The 18532-nt window shown below is 43.7% G+C and overlaps 1 long non-coding RNA gene across 27 annotated transcripts in view; it reads right to left on the bottom strand.

Moving 5' to 3' along the window:
- Nucleotides 1–18532, bottom strand: part of LOC307181468 — a 1676472-nt gene that overhangs the window by 79833 nt on the left and 1578107 nt on the right. The window contains exon 3 of one of the 27 annotated variants that reach the window (XR_013826838.1): nt 5402–5479. The exons of the other annotated variants lie outside the window; for them this stretch is intronic. This is a non-coding gene — a long non-coding RNA (uncharacterized lncRNA). The remainder of the gene's footprint in view (nt 1–5401; nt 5480–18532) is intronic. 27 annotated transcript variants of the gene reach the window in all.

Consider the following 18532-nt stretch of genomic DNA (forward strand, 5'->3'; position numbering starts at 1 on the left):
GAAAGCGAGTTGAAGAAAGGAGCTCAGGGGCACTGTAATTCACAAACCTGCAGAGTTATAAATGACAGCTATCGTCCAAAAATAGACTGAAGTAAGGCTGCCAAGAGGACTTGAAAGCGGGGCAGAATTGCAGGAAACCGATTTCAGGAGGTAGACTGAAATTGCATTGAAAGCATAGGAAAAGAGGCAGAACGTCCACAATGATGCACTTGGCCAAAAAGGGCGTATGCGTTTTTTCCTGAATATATTCAGGAAAAAACGCATACGCCCTTTTTGGCCAACCAAGCAAGCTTGCAAAGGAAATCTGCACTACAATGAAGTCTCACTTCCCCCCGGTCAAAAGGGCCATCTGAAAAAAGTGTAAAATCCAGAAAGGCAGGACAGGCCATGGAGAACTGGGAGCCTTGTTATGCTGATGGGCGGGATGTAAATTGCCAACAGACACTCGGGAGAAGTGTATGGTGTTTCCTGAAACATATAAAAAACAAAGCAACAGAGCCTAGGGCACTGCCACTTATGGCCCTATAGCTTAGGGAAATTAAAATCAGAAAGACACAGCCACCCCAAAGTTTGGGACGCCTCTGTTTACAAGAACCTCGTTTACAGTACAAGTTCAACATCGCAGAAAGTGAAAAATGGATAAAGAAGTTGTGGTATTTACTTACAAAGCAATATCACTCAGCAATGAAATCTATGTCATCAGGCCCTTAGCATCACAATGAGTGGATTCAGGTATGATGATTCTAACTGAAATAAGTCACACAGAAAAAGAAACATCATAAGATATCAGTAATACACGGAATGTAAACTTGGCTACACAGGAACTGAATTACAGAACAGAACAGGGTCTCAAATTTAGAAAACCAACTTATGCTTGCTTAAGGGTAAAGGTGCGTTGGGGTGCTGCATAAAACCAGAGATTGAAATGAGCACAGATAAAGTTCCTTAAGTCAAATATGGAATAGACAAGAGCTACTCCTTGCTCAACGAAATGGACTCAACACCCCATATTAAACGCCTAAGAATGTACCTGACTAGTAAGTATCTTAAAACCTATGGATTGCTATGTCTCCGAAAGAGAATCAAGCATGTGTACAGGGGCATAAACGCAGCAGTGATAGGATTGGAGAGGTTCGGTGAGCAAATGAAGACCCTTTGAAGTCATATTTCATGGTACCCATTACACGGGTCTGAACTCTCCAGGTTTAAGGTATTCTTCCTTCAGCTAAAACATGCATGTGGAACCCAAGTATGATCAACCATGTGAACGGGAGACGTGTTCAAATATGTCTCAGTTTCCTCCCCTGGTACTCGGGTGCAACATTCCAGACGCTTTACTAACACTCTCCCCACTTGGAGAGTCAGCGCCTTTAACCTCCTGTTTGGCCCAGTTTGCAATTTCTGCGGAAGATGAACAGGAATAGCGAGAACCAATGAGAGACTAGCTGGAGGTGTCTGGACGGGCAAATTTAACTCTCATTTCCCACCAGGAAGAGGAATTAACCAAAGGCTCAGCATGCCGGGCTGGAACCAGATTAGGGCCTGAAGCCATCCTGCGGTGTTGCGGCCAGGTCACAAGAAAGCAAGTTGAAGAAAGGAGCTCAGGGGCACTGTAATTCACAAACCTGCAGAGTTATAAATGACAGCTATCGGTCAAAAATAGACTGAAGTAAGGCTGCCAAGAGGACTTGAAAGCGGGGCAGAATTGCAGGAAACCGATTTCAGGAGGTAGACTGAAATTGCATTGAAAGCATAGGAAAAGAGGCAGAACGTCCACAATGATGCACTTGGCCAAAAAGGGCGTATGCGTTATTTCCTGAATATATTCAGGAAAAAACGCATACGCCCTTTTTGGCCAACCAAGCAAGCTTGCAAAGGAAATCTGCACTGCAATGAAGTCTCACTTCCCCCCGGTCAATAGGGCCATCTGAAAAAAGTGTAAAATCCAGAAAGGCAGGACAGGCCATGGAGAACTGGGAGCCTTGTTATGCTGATGGGTGGGATGTAAATTGCCAACAGACACTCGGGAGAAGTGTATGGTGTTTCCTGAAACATCTAAAAAACAAAGCAACAGAGCCTAGGGCACTGCCACTTATGGTCCTATAGCTTAGGGAAATTAAAATCAAAAAGACACAGCCACCCCAAAGTTTGGGACGCCTCTGTTTACAAGAATCTCGTTTACAGTACAAGTTCAACATCGCAGAAAGTGAAAAATGGATAAAGAAGTTGTGGTATTTACTTACAAAGCAATATCACTCAGCAATGAAATCTGTGTCATCAGGCCCTTAGCATCACAATGAGTGGATTCAGGTATGATGATTCTAACTGAAATAAGTCACACAGAAAAAGAAACATCATAAGATATCAGTAATACACGGAATGGAAACTTGGCTACACAGGAACTGAATTACAGAACAGAACAGGGTCTCAAATTTAGAAAACCAACTTATGCTTGCTTAAGGGTAAAGGTGAGTTGGGGTGCTGCATAAAACCAGAGATTGAAATGAGCACAGATAAAGTTCCTTAAGTCAAATATGGAATAGACAAGAGCTACTCCTTGCTCAACGAAAGGGACTCAACACCGCATATTAAACGCCTAAGAATGTACCTGACTAGTAAGTATCGTAAAACCTATGGATTGCTATGTCTCCAAAAGAGAGTCAAGCATGTGTACAGGGGCATAAACGCAGCAGTGATAGGATTGGAGAGGTTCGGTGAGCAAATGAAGACCCTTTGAAGTCATATTGCATGGTTCCTATTACACGGGTCTCAACTCTCCAGGTTTAAGGTATTCTTCCTTCAGCTAAAACATGCATGTGTAACCCAAGTATGATCAACCATGTGGTCGGGAGACGTGTTCAAATATGTCTCAGTTTTCGTACCCTGGTACTCGAGTACAACATTCCAGACGCTTTACTAACACTCTCCCCACTTGGAGAGTCAGTCCCTTTAACCTCCTCTTTGGCCCAGTTTGCAATTTCTGTGGAAGATGAACAGGAATAGCGAGAACCAATGAGAGACTAGCTGGAGGTGTCTGGATGGGCAAATTTAACTCTCATTTCCCACCAGGAAGAGGAATCAACCAAAGGCTCAGCGTGCCGTGCCAGAACCAGATTAGGGCCTGAAGACATCCTGCGGTGTTGCGGCCAGGTCATAAGAAAGCGAGTTGAAGAAAGGAGCTCAGGGGCACTGTAATTCACAAACCTGCAGAGTTATAAATGACAGCTATCATCCAAAAATAGACTGAAGTAAGGCTGCCAAGAGGACTTGAAAGCGGGGCAGAATTGCAGGAAACCGATTTCAGGAGGTAGACTGGAATTGCATTGAAAGCATAGGAAAAGAGGCAGAACGTCCACAATGATGCACTTGGCCAAAAAGGGCGTATGCGTTTTTTCCTGAATATATTCAGGAAAAAACGCATACGCCCTTTTTGGCCAACCAAGCAAGCTTGCAAAGGAAATCTGCACTACAATGAAGTCTCACTTCCCCCCGGTCAAAAGGGCCATCTGAAAAAAGTGTAAAATCCAGAAAGGCAGGACAGGCCATGGAGAACTGGGAGCCTTGTTATGCTGATGGGCGGGATGTAAATTGCCAACAACCACTCGGGAGAAGTGTATGGTGTTTCCTGAAACATCTAAAAAACAAAGCAACAGAACCTAGGGCACTTCCACTTATGGTCCTATAGCTTAGGGAAATTAAAATCAAAAAGACACAGCCACCCCAAAGTTTGGAACGGCTCTGTTTACAAGAACCTCGTTTACAGTACAAGTTCAACATCGCAGAAAGTGAAAAATGGATAAAGAAGTTGTGGTATTTACTTACAAAGCAATATCACTCAGCAATGAAATCTGTGTCATCAGGCCCTTAGCAGCACAATGAGTGGATTCAGGTATGATGATTCTAACTGAAGTAAGTCACACAGAAAAAGAAACATCATAAGATATCAGTAATACACGGAATGGAAACTTGGCTACACAGGAACTGAATTACAGAACAGAAGAGGGTCTCAAATTTAGAAAACCAACTTATGCTTGCTTAAGGGTAAAGGTGAGTTGGGGTGCTGCATAAAACCAGAGATTGAAATGAGCACAGATAAAGTTCCTTAAGTCAAATATGGAATAGACAAGAGCTACTCCTTGCTCAACGAAATGGACTCAACACCGCATATTAAACGCCTAAGAATGTACCTGACTAGTAAGTATCGTAAAACCTATAGATTGCTATGTCTCCGAAAGAGAATCAAGCATGTGTACAGGGGCATAAATGCAGCAGTGATAGGATTGGAGAGGTTCGGTGAGCAAATGAAGACCCTTTGAAGTCATATTGCATGGTACCCATTACACGGGTCTCAACTCTCCAGGTTTAAGGTATTCTTCCTTCAGCTAAAACATGCATGTGGAACCCAAGTATGATCAACCATGTGAACGGGAGACGTGTTCAAATATGTCTCAGTTTTCCTCCCCTGGTACTCGGGTGCAACATTCCAGACGCTTTACTAACACTCTCCCCACTTGGAGAGTCAGCGCCTTTAACCTCCTGTTTGGCCCGGTTTGCAATTTCTGCGGAAGATGAACAGGAATAGCGAGAACCAATGAGAGGCTAGCTGGAGGTGTCTGGACGGGCAAATTTAACTCTCATTTCCCACCAGGAAGAGGAAATAACCAAAGGCTCAGCGTGCCGTACCGGAACCAGATTAGGGCCTGAAGCCATCCTGCGGTGTTGCGGCCAGCTCAAAAGAAAGCGTGTTGAAGAAAGGAGCTCAGGGGCACTGTAATTCACAAACCTGCAGAGTTATAAATGACAGCTATCGTCCAAAAATAGACTGAAGTAAGGCTGCCAAGAGGACTTGAAAGCGGGGCAGAATTGCAGGAAACCGATTTCAGGAGGTAGACTGGAATTGCATTGAAAGCATAGGAAAAGAGGCAGAACGTCCACAATGATGCACTTGGCCAAAAAGGGCGTATGCGTTTTTTCCTGAATATATTCAGGAAAAAACGCATACGCCCTTTTTGGCCAACCAAGCAAGCTTGCAAAGGAAATCTGCACTACAATGAAGTCTCACTTCCCCCCGGTCAAAAGGGCCATCTGAAAAAAGTGTAAAATCCAGAAAGGCAGGACAGGTCATGGAGAACTGGGAGCCTTGTTATGCTGATGGGCGGGATGTAAATTGCCAACAACCACTCGGGAGAAGTGTATGGTGTTTCCTGAAACATCTAAAAAACAAAGCAACAGAACCTAGGGCACTTCCACTTATGGTCCTATAGCTTAGGGAAATTAAAATCAAAAAGACACAGCCACCCCAAAGTTTGGAACGGCTCTGTTTACAAGAACCTCGTTTACAGTACAAGTTCAACATCGCAGAAAGTGAAAAATGGATAAAGAAGTTGTGGTATTTACTTACAAATCAATATCACTCAGCAATGAAATCTGTGTCATCAGGCCCTTAGCAGCACAATGAGTGGATTCAGGTATGATGATTCTAACTGAAATAAGTCACACAGAAAAAGAAACATCATAAGATATCAGTAATACACGGAATGTAAACTTGGCTACACAGGAACTGAATTACAGAACAGAAGAGGGTCTCAAATTTAGAAAACCAACTTATGCTTGCTTAAGGGTAAAGGTGAGTTGGGGTGCTGCATAAAACCAGAGATTGAAATGAGCACAGATAAAGTTCCTTAAGCCAAATATGGAATAGACAAGAGCTACTCCTTGCTCAACGAAATGGACTCAACACCGCATATTAAACGCCAAAGAATGTACCTGTCTAGTAAGTATCTTAACACCTATGGATTGCTATGTGTCCGAAAGAGAATCAAGCATGTGTACAGGGGCATAAACGCAGCAGTGATAGGATTGGAGAGGTTCGTGAGCAAATGAAGACCCTTTGAAGTCATATTGCATGGTACCCATTACACGGGTCTCAACTCTCCAGGTTTAAGGTATTCTTCCTTCAGCTAAAACATGCATGTGGAACCCAGAGTATGATCAACCGTGTGAACGGGAGACGTGTTCAAATATGTCTCAGTTTTCCTCCCCTGGTACTCGGGTGCAACATTCCAGACGCTTTACTAACACTCTCCCCACTTGGAGAGTCAGCGCCTTTAACCTCCTGTTTGGCCCCGTTTGCAATTTCTGTGGAAGATGAACAGGAATAGGGAGAACCAATGAGAGACTAGCTGGAGGTGTCTGGATGGGCAAATTTAACTCTCATTTCCCACCAGAAAGAGGAAATAACCAAAGGCTCAGCATGCCGTGCCGGAACCAGATTAGGGCCTGAAGCCATCCAGCGGTGTTGCAGCCAGCTCACAAGAAAACGAGTTGAAGAAAGGAGCTCAGGGGCACTGTAATTCACAAACCTGCAGAGTTATAAATGACAGCTATCGTCCAAAAATAAACTGAAGTAAGGCTGCCAAGAGGACTTGAAAGCGGGGCAGAATTGCAGGAAACCAATTTCAGGAGGTAGACTGGAATTGCATTGAAAGCATAGGAAAAGAGGCAGAACGTCCACAATGATGCACTTGGCCAAAAAGGGCGTATGCGTTTTTTCCTGAATATATTCAGGAAAAAACGCATACGCCCTTTTTGGCCAACCAAGCAAGCTTGCAAAGGAAATCTGCACTACAATGAAGTCTCACTTCCCCCCGGTCAAAAGGGCCATCTGAAAAAAGTGTAAAATCCAGAAAGGCAGGACAGGCCATGGAGAACTGGGAGCCTTGTTATGCTGATGGGCGGGATGTAAATTGCCAACAGACACTCGGGAGAAGTGTATGGTGTTTCCTGAAACATCTAAAAAACAAAGCAACAGAGCCTAGGGCACTTCCACTTATGGTCCTATAGCTTAGGGAAATTAAAATCAAAAAGACACAGCCACCCCAAAGTTTGGGACGGCTCTGTTTACAAGAACCTCGTTTACAGTACAAGTTCAACATCGCAGAAAGTGAAAAATGGATAAAGAACGTGTGGTACTTACGTACAATGCAGTATCACTCAGCAATGAAATCTATGTCATCAGGCCCGTAGCAGCATAATGAGTAGATTCAGGTACGATGATTCTAACTGAAATAAGTCACACAGAAAAAGAAACATCATAAGATATCCCTAATACACGGAATGTAAACTTGGCTACACAGGAACTGAATTCCAAAACAGAACAGGGTCTCAAATTTAGAAAACCAACTTATGCTTGCTTAAGAGGAAAGGTGAGTTGGGTTGCTGCATAAAACCAGAGATTGAAATGAGCACAGATAAAGTTCCTTAAGCCAAATATGGAATAGACAAGAGCTACTCCTTGCTCAACGAAATGGACTCAACACCGCATATTAAACGCCTAAGAATGTACCTGACTAGTAAATATCTTAAAACCTATGGATTGCTATGTCTCCGAAAGAGAATCAAGCATGTGTACAGGGGCATAAACGCAGCAGTGATAGGATTGGAGAGGTTCGGTGAGCAAATGAAGACCCTTTGAAGACATATTGCATGGTACCCTTTCCACGGGTTTCAACTACCCAGGTTTAAGGTATTCTTCCTTCAGCTATAACATGCATGTGGAACCCAAGTATGATCAACCATGTGAACGGGAGACGTGTTCAAATATGTCTCAGTTTTCCTCCCCTGGTACTCGGGTGCAACATTCCAGACGCTTTACTAACACTCTCCCCACTTGGAGAGTCAGCGCCTTTAACCTCCTGTTTGGCCCAGTTTGCAATTTCTGCGGAAGATGAACAGGAATAGTGAGAACCAATGAGAGACTAGCTGGAGGTGTCAGGACGGGCAAATTTAACTCTCATTTCCCACCAGGAAAAGGAAATAACCAAAGGCTCAGCGTGCCGTGCCGGAACCAGATTAGGGCCTGAAGCCATCCTGCGGTGTTGCGGCCAGGTCACAAGAAAGCAAGTTGAAGAAAGGAGCTCAGGGGCACTGTAATGCACAAACCTGCAGAGTTATAAATGACAGCTATCGTCCAAAAATAGACTGAAGTAAGGCTGCCAAGAGGACTTGAAAGCGGGGCAGAATTGCAGGAAACCGATTTCAGGAGGTAGACTGGAATTGCATTGAAAGCATAGGAAAAGAGGCAGAACGTCCACAATGATGCACTTGGCCAAAAAGGGCGTATGCGTTTTTTCCTGAATATATTCAGGAAAAAACGCATACGCCCTTTTTGGCCAACCAAGCAAGCTTGCAAAGGAAATCTGCACTACAATGAAGTCTCACTTCCCCCCCGGTCAAAAGGGCCATCTGAAAAAAGTGTAAAATCCAGAAAGGCAGGACAGGCCATGGAGAACTGGGAGCCTTGTTATGCTGATGGGCGGGATGTAAATTGCCAACAAACACTCGGGAGAAGTGTATGGTGTTTCCTGAAACATCTAAAAAACAAAGCAACAGAACCTAGGGCACTTCCACTTATGGTCCTATAGCTTAGGGAAATTAAAATCAAAAAGACACAGCCACCCCAAAGTTTGGAACGGCTCTGTTTACAAGAACCTCGTTTACAGTACAAGTTCAACATCGCAGAAAGTGAAAAATGGATAAAGAAGTTGTGGTATTTACTTACAAAGCAATATCACTCAGCAATGAAATCTGTGTCATCAGGCCCTTAGCAGCACAATGAGTGGATTCAGGTATGATGATTCTAACTGAAGTAAGTCACACAGAAAAAGAAACATCATAAGATATCAGTAATACACGGAATGTAAACTTGGCTACACAGGAACTGAATTACAGAACAGAAGAGGGTCTCAAATTTAGAAAACCAACTTATGCTTGCTTAAGGGTAAAGGTGAGTTGGGGTGCTGCATAAAACCAGAGATTGAAATGAGCACAGATAAAGTTCCTTAAGTCAAATATGGAATAGACAAGAGCTACTCCTTGCTCAACGAAATGGACTCAACACCGCATATTAAACGCCTAAGAATGTACCTGACTAGTAAATATCTTAAAACCTATGGATTGCTATGTCTCCGAAAGAGAATCAAGCATGTGTACAGGGGCATAAACGCAGCAGTGATAGGATTGGAGAGGTTCGGTGAGCAAATGAAGACCCTTTGAAGTCATATTGCATGGTACACATTACACGGGTCTTAACTCTCCAGGTTTAAGGTATTCTTCCTTCAGCTAAAACATGCATGTGGAACCCAAGTATGATCAACCATGTGAACGGGAGACGTGTTCAAATATGTCTCAGTTTTCCTCGCCTGGTACTTGGGTGCAACATTCCAGACGCTTTACTAACACTCTCCCCACTTGGAGAGTCAGCGCCTTTAACCTCCTGTTTGGCCCAGTTTGCAATTTCTGTGGAAGATGAACAGGAATAGCGAGAACCAATGAGAGACTAGCTGGAGGTGTCAGGACGGGCAAATTTAACTCTCATTTCCCACCAGGAAAAGGAAATAACCAAAGGCTCAGCGTGCCGTGCCGGAACCAGATTAGGGCCTGAAGCCATCCTGCGGTGTTGCGGCCAGGTCACAAGAAAGCAAGTTGAAGAAAGGAGCTCAGGGGCACTGTAATGCACAAACCTGCAGAGTTATAAATGACAGCTATCGTCCAAAAATAGACTGAAGTAAGGCTGCCAAGAGGACTTGAAAGCGGGGCAGAATTGCAGGAAACCGATTTCAGGAGGTAGACTGGAATTGCATTGAAAGCATAGGAAAAGAGGCAGAACGTCCACAATGATGCACTTGGCCCAAAAGGGCATATGCGTTTTTTCCTGAATATATTCAGGAAAAAACGCATACGCCCTTTTTGGCCAACCAAGCAAGCTTGCAAAGGAAATCTGCACTACAATGAAGTCTCACTTCCCCCCGGTCAAAAGGGCCATCTGAAAAAAGTGTAAAATCCAGAAAGGCAGGACAGGTCATGGAGAACTGGGAGCCTTGTTATGCTGATGGGTGGGATGTAAATTGCCAACAACCACTCGGGAGAAGTGTATGGTGTTTCCTGAAACATCTAAAAAACAAAGCAACAGAGCCTAGGGCACTGCCACTTATGGTCCTATAGCTTAGGGAAATTAAAATCAAAAAGACACAGCCACCCCAAAGTTTGGAACGGCTCTGTTTACAAGAACCTCGTTTACAGTACAAGTTCAACATCGCAGAAAGTGAAAAATGGATAAAGAACGTGTGGTACTTACGTACAATGCAGTATCACTCAGCAATGAAATCTATGTCATCAGGTCCGTAGCAGCATAATGAGTAGATTCAGGTACGATGATTCTAACTGAAATAAGTCACACAGAAAAAGAAACATCATAAGATATCCCTAATACACGGAATGTAAACTTGGCTACACAGGAACTGAATTCCAAAACAGAACAGGGTCTCAAATTTAGAAAACCAACTTATGCTTGCTTAAGGGGAAAGGTGAGTTGGGTTGCTGCATAAAACCAGAGATTGAAATGAGCACAGATAAAGTTCCTTAAGCCAAATATGGAATAGACAAGAGCTACTCCTTGCTCAACGAAATGGACTCAACACCGCATATTAAACGCCTAAGAATGTACCTGACTAGTAAGTATCTTAAAACCTATGGATTGCTATGTCTCCGAAAGAGAATCAAGCATGTGTACAGGGGCATAAACGCAGCAGTGATAGGATTGGAGAGGTTCGGTGAGCAAATGAAGACCCTTTGAAGTCATATTGCATGGTACCCATTCCACGGGTTTCAACTACCCAGGTTTTAGGTATTCTTCCTTCAGCTAAAACATGCATGTGGAACCCAAGTATGATCAACCATGTGAACGGGAGACGTGTTCAAATATGTCTCAGTTTTCCTCCCCTGGTACTCGGGTGCAACATTCCAGACGCTTTACTAACACTCTCCCCACTTGGAGAGTCAGCGCCTTTAACCTCCTGTTTGGCCCAGTTTGCAATTTCTGCGGAAGATGAACAGGAATAGCGAGAACCAATGAGAGGCTAGCTGGAGGTGTCTGGACGGGCAAATTTAACTCTCATTTCCCACCAGGAAGAGGAATTAACCAAAGGCTCAGCATGCCGGGCCGGAACCAGATTAGGGCCTGAAGCCATCCTGCGGTGTTGCGGCCAGGTCACAAGAAAGCGAGTTGAAGAAAGGAGCTCAGGGGCACTGTAATTCACAAACCTGTAGAGTTATAAATGACAGCTATCGTCCAAAAATAGACTGAAGTAAGGCTGCCAAGAGGACTTGAAAGCGGGGCAGAATTGCAGGAAACCGATTTCAGGAGGTAGACTGGAATTGCATTGAAAGCATAGGAAAAGAGGCAGAACGTCCACAATGATGCACTTGGCCAAAAAGGGCGTATGCGTTTTTTCCTGAATATATTCAGGAAAAAACGCATACGCCCTTTTTGGCCAACCAAGCAAGCTTGCAAAGGAAATCTGCACTACAATGAAGTCTCACTTCCCCCCGGTCAAAAGGGCCATCTGAAAAAAGTGTAAAATCCAGAAAGGAAACAGGCCATGGAGAACTGGGAGCCTTGTTATGCTGATGGGCGGGATGTAAATTGCCAACAGACACTTGGGAGAAGTGTATGGTGTTTCCTGAAACATCTAAAAAACAAAGCAACAGAGCCTAGGGCACTTCCACTTATGGTCCTATAGCTTAGGGAAATTAAAATCAAAAAGACACAGCCACCCCAAAGTTTGGAACGGCTCTGTTTACAAGAACCTCGTTTACAGTACAAGTTCAACATCGCAGAAAGTGAAAAATGGATAAAGAAGTTGTAGTATTCACTTACAAAGCAATATCACTCAGCAATGAAATCTGTGTCATCAGGCCCTTAGCATCACAATGAGTGGATTCAGGTATGATGATTCTAACTGAAATAAGTCACACAGAAAAAGAAACATCATAAGATATCACTAATACATGGAATGTAAACTTGGCTACATAGGAACTGAATTCCAAAACAGAACAGGGTCTCAAATTTAGAAAACCAACTTATGCTTGCTTAAGGGGAAAGGTGAGTTGGGGTGCTGCATAAAACCAGAGATTGAAATGAGCACAGATAAAGTTCCTTAAGCCAAATATGGAATAGACAAGAGCTACTCCTTGCTCAACGAAATGGACTCAACACCGCATATTAAACGCCTAAGAATGTACCTGACTAGTAAGTATCTTAAAACCTATGGATTGCTATGTCTCCGAAAGAGAATCAAGCATGTGTACAGGGGCATAAACGCAGCAGTGATAGGATTGGAGAGGTTCAGTGAGCAAATGAAGACCCTTTGAAGTCATATTGCATGGTACCCATTCCACGGGTTTCAAATACCCAGGTTTAAGGTATTCTTCCTTCAGCTAAAACATGCATGTGGAACCCAAGTATGATCAACCATGTGAACGGGAGACGTGTTCAAATATGTCTCAGTTTTCCTCCCCTGGTACTCGGGTGCAACATTCCAGACGCTTTACTAACACTCTCCCCACTTGGAGAGTCAGCGCCTTTAACCTCCTGTTTGGCCCAGTTTGCAATTTCTGCGGAAGATGAACAGGAATAGCGAAAACCAATGAGAGACTAGCTGGAGGTGTCTGGACGGGCAAATTTAACTCTCATTTCCCACCAGGAAGAGGAAATAACCAAAGGCTCAGTGTGCCGTGCCGGAACCAGATTAGGGCCTGAAGCCATCCTGCGGTGTTGCGGCCAGCTCACAAGAAAGAGAGTTGAAGAAAGGAGCTCAGGGGCACTGTAATTCACAAACCTGCAGAGTTATAAATGACAGCTATCGTCCAAAAATAGACTGAAGTAAGGCGGCCAAGAGGACTTGAAAGCGGGGCAGAATTGCAGGAAACCGATTGCAGGAGGTAGACTGGAATTGCATTGAAAGCATAGGAAAAGAGGCAGAACGTCCACAATGATGCACTTGGCCAAAAAGGGCGTATGCGTTTTTTCCTGAATATATTCAGGAAAAAACGCATACGCCCTTTTTGGCCAACCAAGCAAGCTTGCAAAGGAAATCTGCACTACAATGAAGTCTCACTTCCCCCCGGTCAAAAGGGCCATCTGAAAAAAGTGTAAAATCCAGAAAGGCAGGACAGGCCATGGAGAACTGGGAGCCTTGTTATGCTGATGGGCGGGATGTAAATTGCCAACAACCACTCGGGAGAAGTGTATGGTGTTTCCTGAAACATCTAAAAAACAAAGCAACAGAACCTAGGGCACTTCCACTTATGGTCCTATAGCTTAGGGAAATTAAAATCAAAAAGACACAGCCACCCCAAAGTTTGGAACGGCTCCGTTTACAAGAACCTCGTTTACAGTACAAGTTCAACATCGCAGAAAGTGAAAAATGGATAAAGAAGTTGTGGTATATACTTACAAAGCAATATCACTCAGCAATGAAATCTGTGTCATCAGGCCCTTAGCAGCACAATGAGTGGATTCAGGTATGATGATTCTAACTGAAGTAAGTCACACAGAAAAAGAAACATCATAAGATATCAGTAATACACGGAATGTAAACTTGGCTACACAGGAACTGAATTACAGAACAGAACAGGGTCTCAAATTTAGAAAACCAACTTATGCTTGCTTAAGGGTAAAGGTGAGTTGGGGTGCTGCATAAAACCAGAGATTGAAATGAGCACAGATAAAGTTCCTTAAGTCAAATATGGAATAGACAAGAGCTACTACTTGCTCAACGAAATGGACTCAACACCGCATATTAAACGCCTAAGAATGTACCTGACTAGTAAGTATCTTAAAAACCTATGGATTGCTATGTCTCCGAAAGAGAATCAAGCATGTGTACAGGGGCATAAACGCAGCAGTGATAGGATTGGAGAGGTTCGGTGAGCAAATGAAGACCCTTTGAAGTCATATTGCATGGTACCCATTACACGGGTCTTAACTCTCCAGGTTTAAGGTATTCTTCCTTCAGCTAAAACATGCATGTGGAACCCAAGTATGATCAACCATGTGAACGGGAGATGTGTTCAAATATGTCTCAGTTTTCCTCCCCTGGTACTCGGGTACAACATTCCAGACGCTTTACTAACACTCTCCCCACTTGGAGAGTCAGCGCCTTTAACCTCCTGTTTGGCCCAGTTTGCAATTTCTGCGAAAGATGAACAGGAATAGCGAGAACCAATGAGAGACTAGCTGGAGGTGTCTGGACGGGCAAATTTAACTCTCATTTCCCACCAGGAAAAGGAAATAACCAAAGGCTCAGCATGCCGGGCCGGAACAAGATTAGGGCCTGAAGCCATCCTGCGGTGTTGCGGCCAGGTCACAAGAAAGCGAGTTGAAGAAAGGAGCTCAGGGGCACTGTAATTCACAAACCTGCAGAGTTATAAATGACAGCTATCGTCCAAAAATAGACTGAAGTAAGGCTGCCAAGAGGACTTGAAAGCGGGGCAGAATTGCAGGAAACCGATTTCAGGAGGTAGACTGGAATTGCATTGAAAGCATAGGAAAAGAGGCAGAACGTCCACAATGATGCACTTGGCCAAAAAGGGCGTATGCGTTTTTTCCTGAATATATTCAGGAAAAAACGCATACGCCCTTTTTGGCCAACCAAGCAAGCTTGCAAAGGAAATCTGCACTACAATGAAGTCTCACTTCCCCCCGGTCAAAAGGGCCATCTGAAAAAAGTGTAAAATCCAGAAAGGCAGGACAGGCCATGGAGAACTGGGAGCCTTGTTATGCTGATGGGCGGGATGTAAATTGCCAACAACCACTCGGGAGAAGTGTATGGTGTTTCCTGAAACATCTAAAAAACAAAGCAACAGAACCTAGGGCACTTCCACTTATGGTCCTATAGCTTAGGGAAATTAAAATCAGAAAGACACAGCCACCCCAAAGTTTGGAACGGCTCTGTTTACAAGAACCTCGTTTACAGTACAAGTTCAACATCGCAGAAAGTGAAAAATGGATAAAGAAGTTGTGGTATTTACTTACAAAGCAATATCACTCAGCAATGAAATCTGTGTCATCAGGCCCTTAGCAGCACAATGAGTGGATTCAGGTATGATGATTCTAACTGAAGTAAGTCACACAGAAAAAGAAACATCATAAGATATCAGTAATACACGGAATGTAAACTTGGCTACACAGGAACTGAATTACAGAACAGAACAGGGTCTCAAATTTAGAAAACCAACTTATGCTTGCTTAAGGGTAAAGGTGAGTTGGGGTGCTGCATAAAACCAGAGATTGAAATGAGCACAGATAAAGTTCCTTAAGTCAAATATGGAATAGACAAGAGCTACTCCATGCTCAACGAAATGGACTCAACACCGCATATTAAACGCCTAAGAATGTACCTGACTAGTAAGTATCTTAAAACCTATGGATTGCTATGTCTCCGAAAGAGAATCAAGCATGTGTACAGGGGCATAAACGCAGCAGTGATAGGATTGGAGAGGTTCGGTAAGCAAATGAAGACCCTTTGAAGTCATATTGCATGGTACCCATTCCACGGGTTTCAACTACCCAGGTTTTAGGTATTCTTCCTTCAGATAAAACATGCATGTGGAACCCAGAGATGATCAACCATGTGATCGGGAGACGTGTTCAAATATGTCTCAGTTTTCCTCCCCTGGTACTCGGGTGCAACATTCCAGATGCTTTACTAACACTCTCCCCACTTGGAGAGTCAGCGCCTTTAACCTCCTGTTTGGCCCAGTTTGCAATTTCTGCGGAAGATGAACAGGAATAGCGAGAACCAATGAGAGGCTAGCTGGAGGTGTCTGGACGGGCTAATTTAACTCTCATTTCCCAGCAGGAGGTGGAAATAACCAAAGGCTCAGCGTGCCGTGCCAGAACCAGATTAGGGCCTGAAGCCATCCTGCGGTGTTGCGGCCAGGTCACAAGAAAGCGAGTTGAAGAAAGGAGCTCAGGGGCACTGTAATTCACAAACCTGCAGAGTTATAAATGACAGCTATCGTCCAAAAATAGACTGAAGTAAGGCTGCCAAGAGGACTTGAAAGCGGGGCAGAATTGCAGGAAACCGATTTCAGGAGGTAGACTGAAATTGCATTGAAAGCATAGGAAAAGAGGCAGAACGTCCACAATGATGCACTTGGCCAAAAAGGGCGTATGCGTTTTTTCCTGAATATATTCAGGAAAAAACGCATACGCCCTTTTTGGCCAACCAAGCAAGCTTGCAAAGGAAATCTGCACTACAATGAAGTCTCACTTCCCCCCGGTCAAAAGGGCCATCTGAAAAAAGTGTAAAATCCAGAAAGGCAGGACAGGCCATGGAGAACTGGGAGCCTTGTTATGCTGATGGGCGGGATGTAAATTGCCAACAGACACTCGGGAGAAGTGTATGGTGTTTCCTGAAACATCTAAAAAACAAAGCAACAGAGCCTAGGGCACTGCCACTTATGGCCCTATAGCTTAGGGAAATTAAAATCAGAAAGACACAGCCACCCCAAAGTTTGGGACGCCTCTGTTTACAAGAACCTCGTTTACAGTACAAGTTCAACATCGCAGAAAGTGAAAAATGGATAAAGAAGTTGTGGTATTTACTTACAAAGCAATATCACTCAGCAATGAAATCTATGTCATCAGGCCCTTAGCATCACAATGAGTGGATTCAGGTATGATGATTCTAACTGAAATAAGTCACACAGAAAAAGAAACATCATAAGATATCAGTAATACACGGAATGTAAACTTGGCTACACAGGAACTGAATTACAGAACAGAACAGGGTCTCAAATTTAGAAAACCAACTTATGCTTGCTTAAGGGTAAAGGTGCGTTGGGGTGCTGCATAAAACCAGAGATTGAAATGAGCACAGATAAAGTTCCTTAAGTCAAATATGGAATAGACAAGAGCTACTCCTTGCTCAACGAAATGGACTCAACACCCCATATTAAACGCCTAAGAATGTACCTGACTAGTAAGTATCTTAAAACCTATGGATTGCTATGTCTCCGAAAGAGAATCAAGCATGTGTACAGGGGCATAAACGCGGCAGTGATAGGATTGGAGAGGTTCGGTGAGCAAATGAAGACCCTTTGAAGTCATATTTCATGGTACCCATTACACGGGTCTGAACTCTCCAGGTTTAAGGTATTCTTCCTTCAGCTAAAACATGCATGTGGAACCCAAGTATGATCAACCATGTGAACGGGAGACGTGTTCAAATATGTCTCAGTTTCCTCCCCTGGTACTCGGGTGCAACATTCCAGACGCTTTACTAACACTCTCCCCACTTGGAGAGTCAGCGCCTTTAACCTCCTGTTTGGCCCAGTTTGCAATTTCTGCGGAAGATGAACAGGAATAGCGAGAACCAATGAGAGACTAGCTGGAGGTGTCTGGACGGGCAAATTTAACTCTCATTTCCCACCAGGAAGAGGAATTAACCAAAGGCTCAGCGTGCCGTACCAGAACCAGATTAGGGCCTGAAGCCATCCTGCGGTGTTGCGGCCAGCTCAAAAGAAAGCGAGTTGAAGAAAGGAGCTCAGGGACACTGAAATTCACAAACCTGCAGAGTTATAAATGACAGCTATCGTCCAAAAATAGACGGAAGTAAGGCTGCCAAGAGGACTTGAAAGCGGGGCAGAATTGCAGGAAACCGATTTCAGGATGTAGACTGGAATTGCATTGAAAGCATAGGAAAAGAGGCAGAACGTCCACAATGATGCACTTGGCCAAAAAGGGCGTATGTGTTTTTTCCTGAATATATTCAGGAAAAAACGCATACGCCCTTTTTGGCCAACCAAGCAAGCTTGCAAAGGAAATCTGCACTGCAATGAAGTCTCACTTCCCCCCGGTGAAAAGGGCCATCTGAAAAAAGTGTAAAATCCAGAAAGGCAGGACAGGCCATGGAGAACTGGGAGCCTTGTTATGCTGATGGGCGGGATGTAAATTGCCAACAACCACTCGGGAGAAGTGTATGGTGTTTCCTGAAACATCTAAAAAACAAAGCAACAGAACCTAGGGCACTTCTACTTATGGTCCTATAGCTTAGGGAAATTAAAATCAAAAAGACACAGCCACCCCAAAGTTTGGAACGGCTCTGTTTACAAGAACCTCGTTTACAGTACAAGTTCAACATCGCAGAAAGTGAAAAATGGATAAAGAAGTTGTAGTATTCACTTACAAAGCAATATCACTCAGCAATGAAATCTGTGTCATCAGGCCATTAGAATCACAATGAGTGGATTCAGGTATGATGATTCTAACTGAAATAAGTCACACAGAAAAAGAAACATCATAAGATATCACTAATACACGGAATGTAAACTTGGCTACACAGGAACTGAATTCCAAAACAGAACAGGGTCTCAAATTTAGAAAACCAACTTATGCTTGCTTAAGGGTAAAGGTGAGTTGGGGTGCTGCATAAAACCAGAGATTGAAATGAGCACAGATAAAGTTCCTTAAGCCAAATATGGAATAGACAAGAGCTACTCCTTGCTCAACGAAATGGACTCAACACCGCATATTAAACGCCTAAGAATGTACCTGACTAGTAAGTATCTTAAAACCTATGGATTGCTATGTCTCCGAAAGAGAATCAAGCATGTGTACAGGGGCATAAACACAGCAGTGATAGGATTGGAGAAGTTCGGTGAGCAAATGAAGACCCTTTGAAGTCAT

Source organism: Stenella coeruleoalba (assembly GCF_951394435.1).
Source record: "Stenella coeruleoalba genome assembly, contig: scaffold_28, whole genome shotgun sequence".
NCBI classification, from domain to species: Eukaryota; Metazoa; Chordata; class Mammalia; order Artiodactyla; family Delphinidae; genus Stenella; species Stenella coeruleoalba.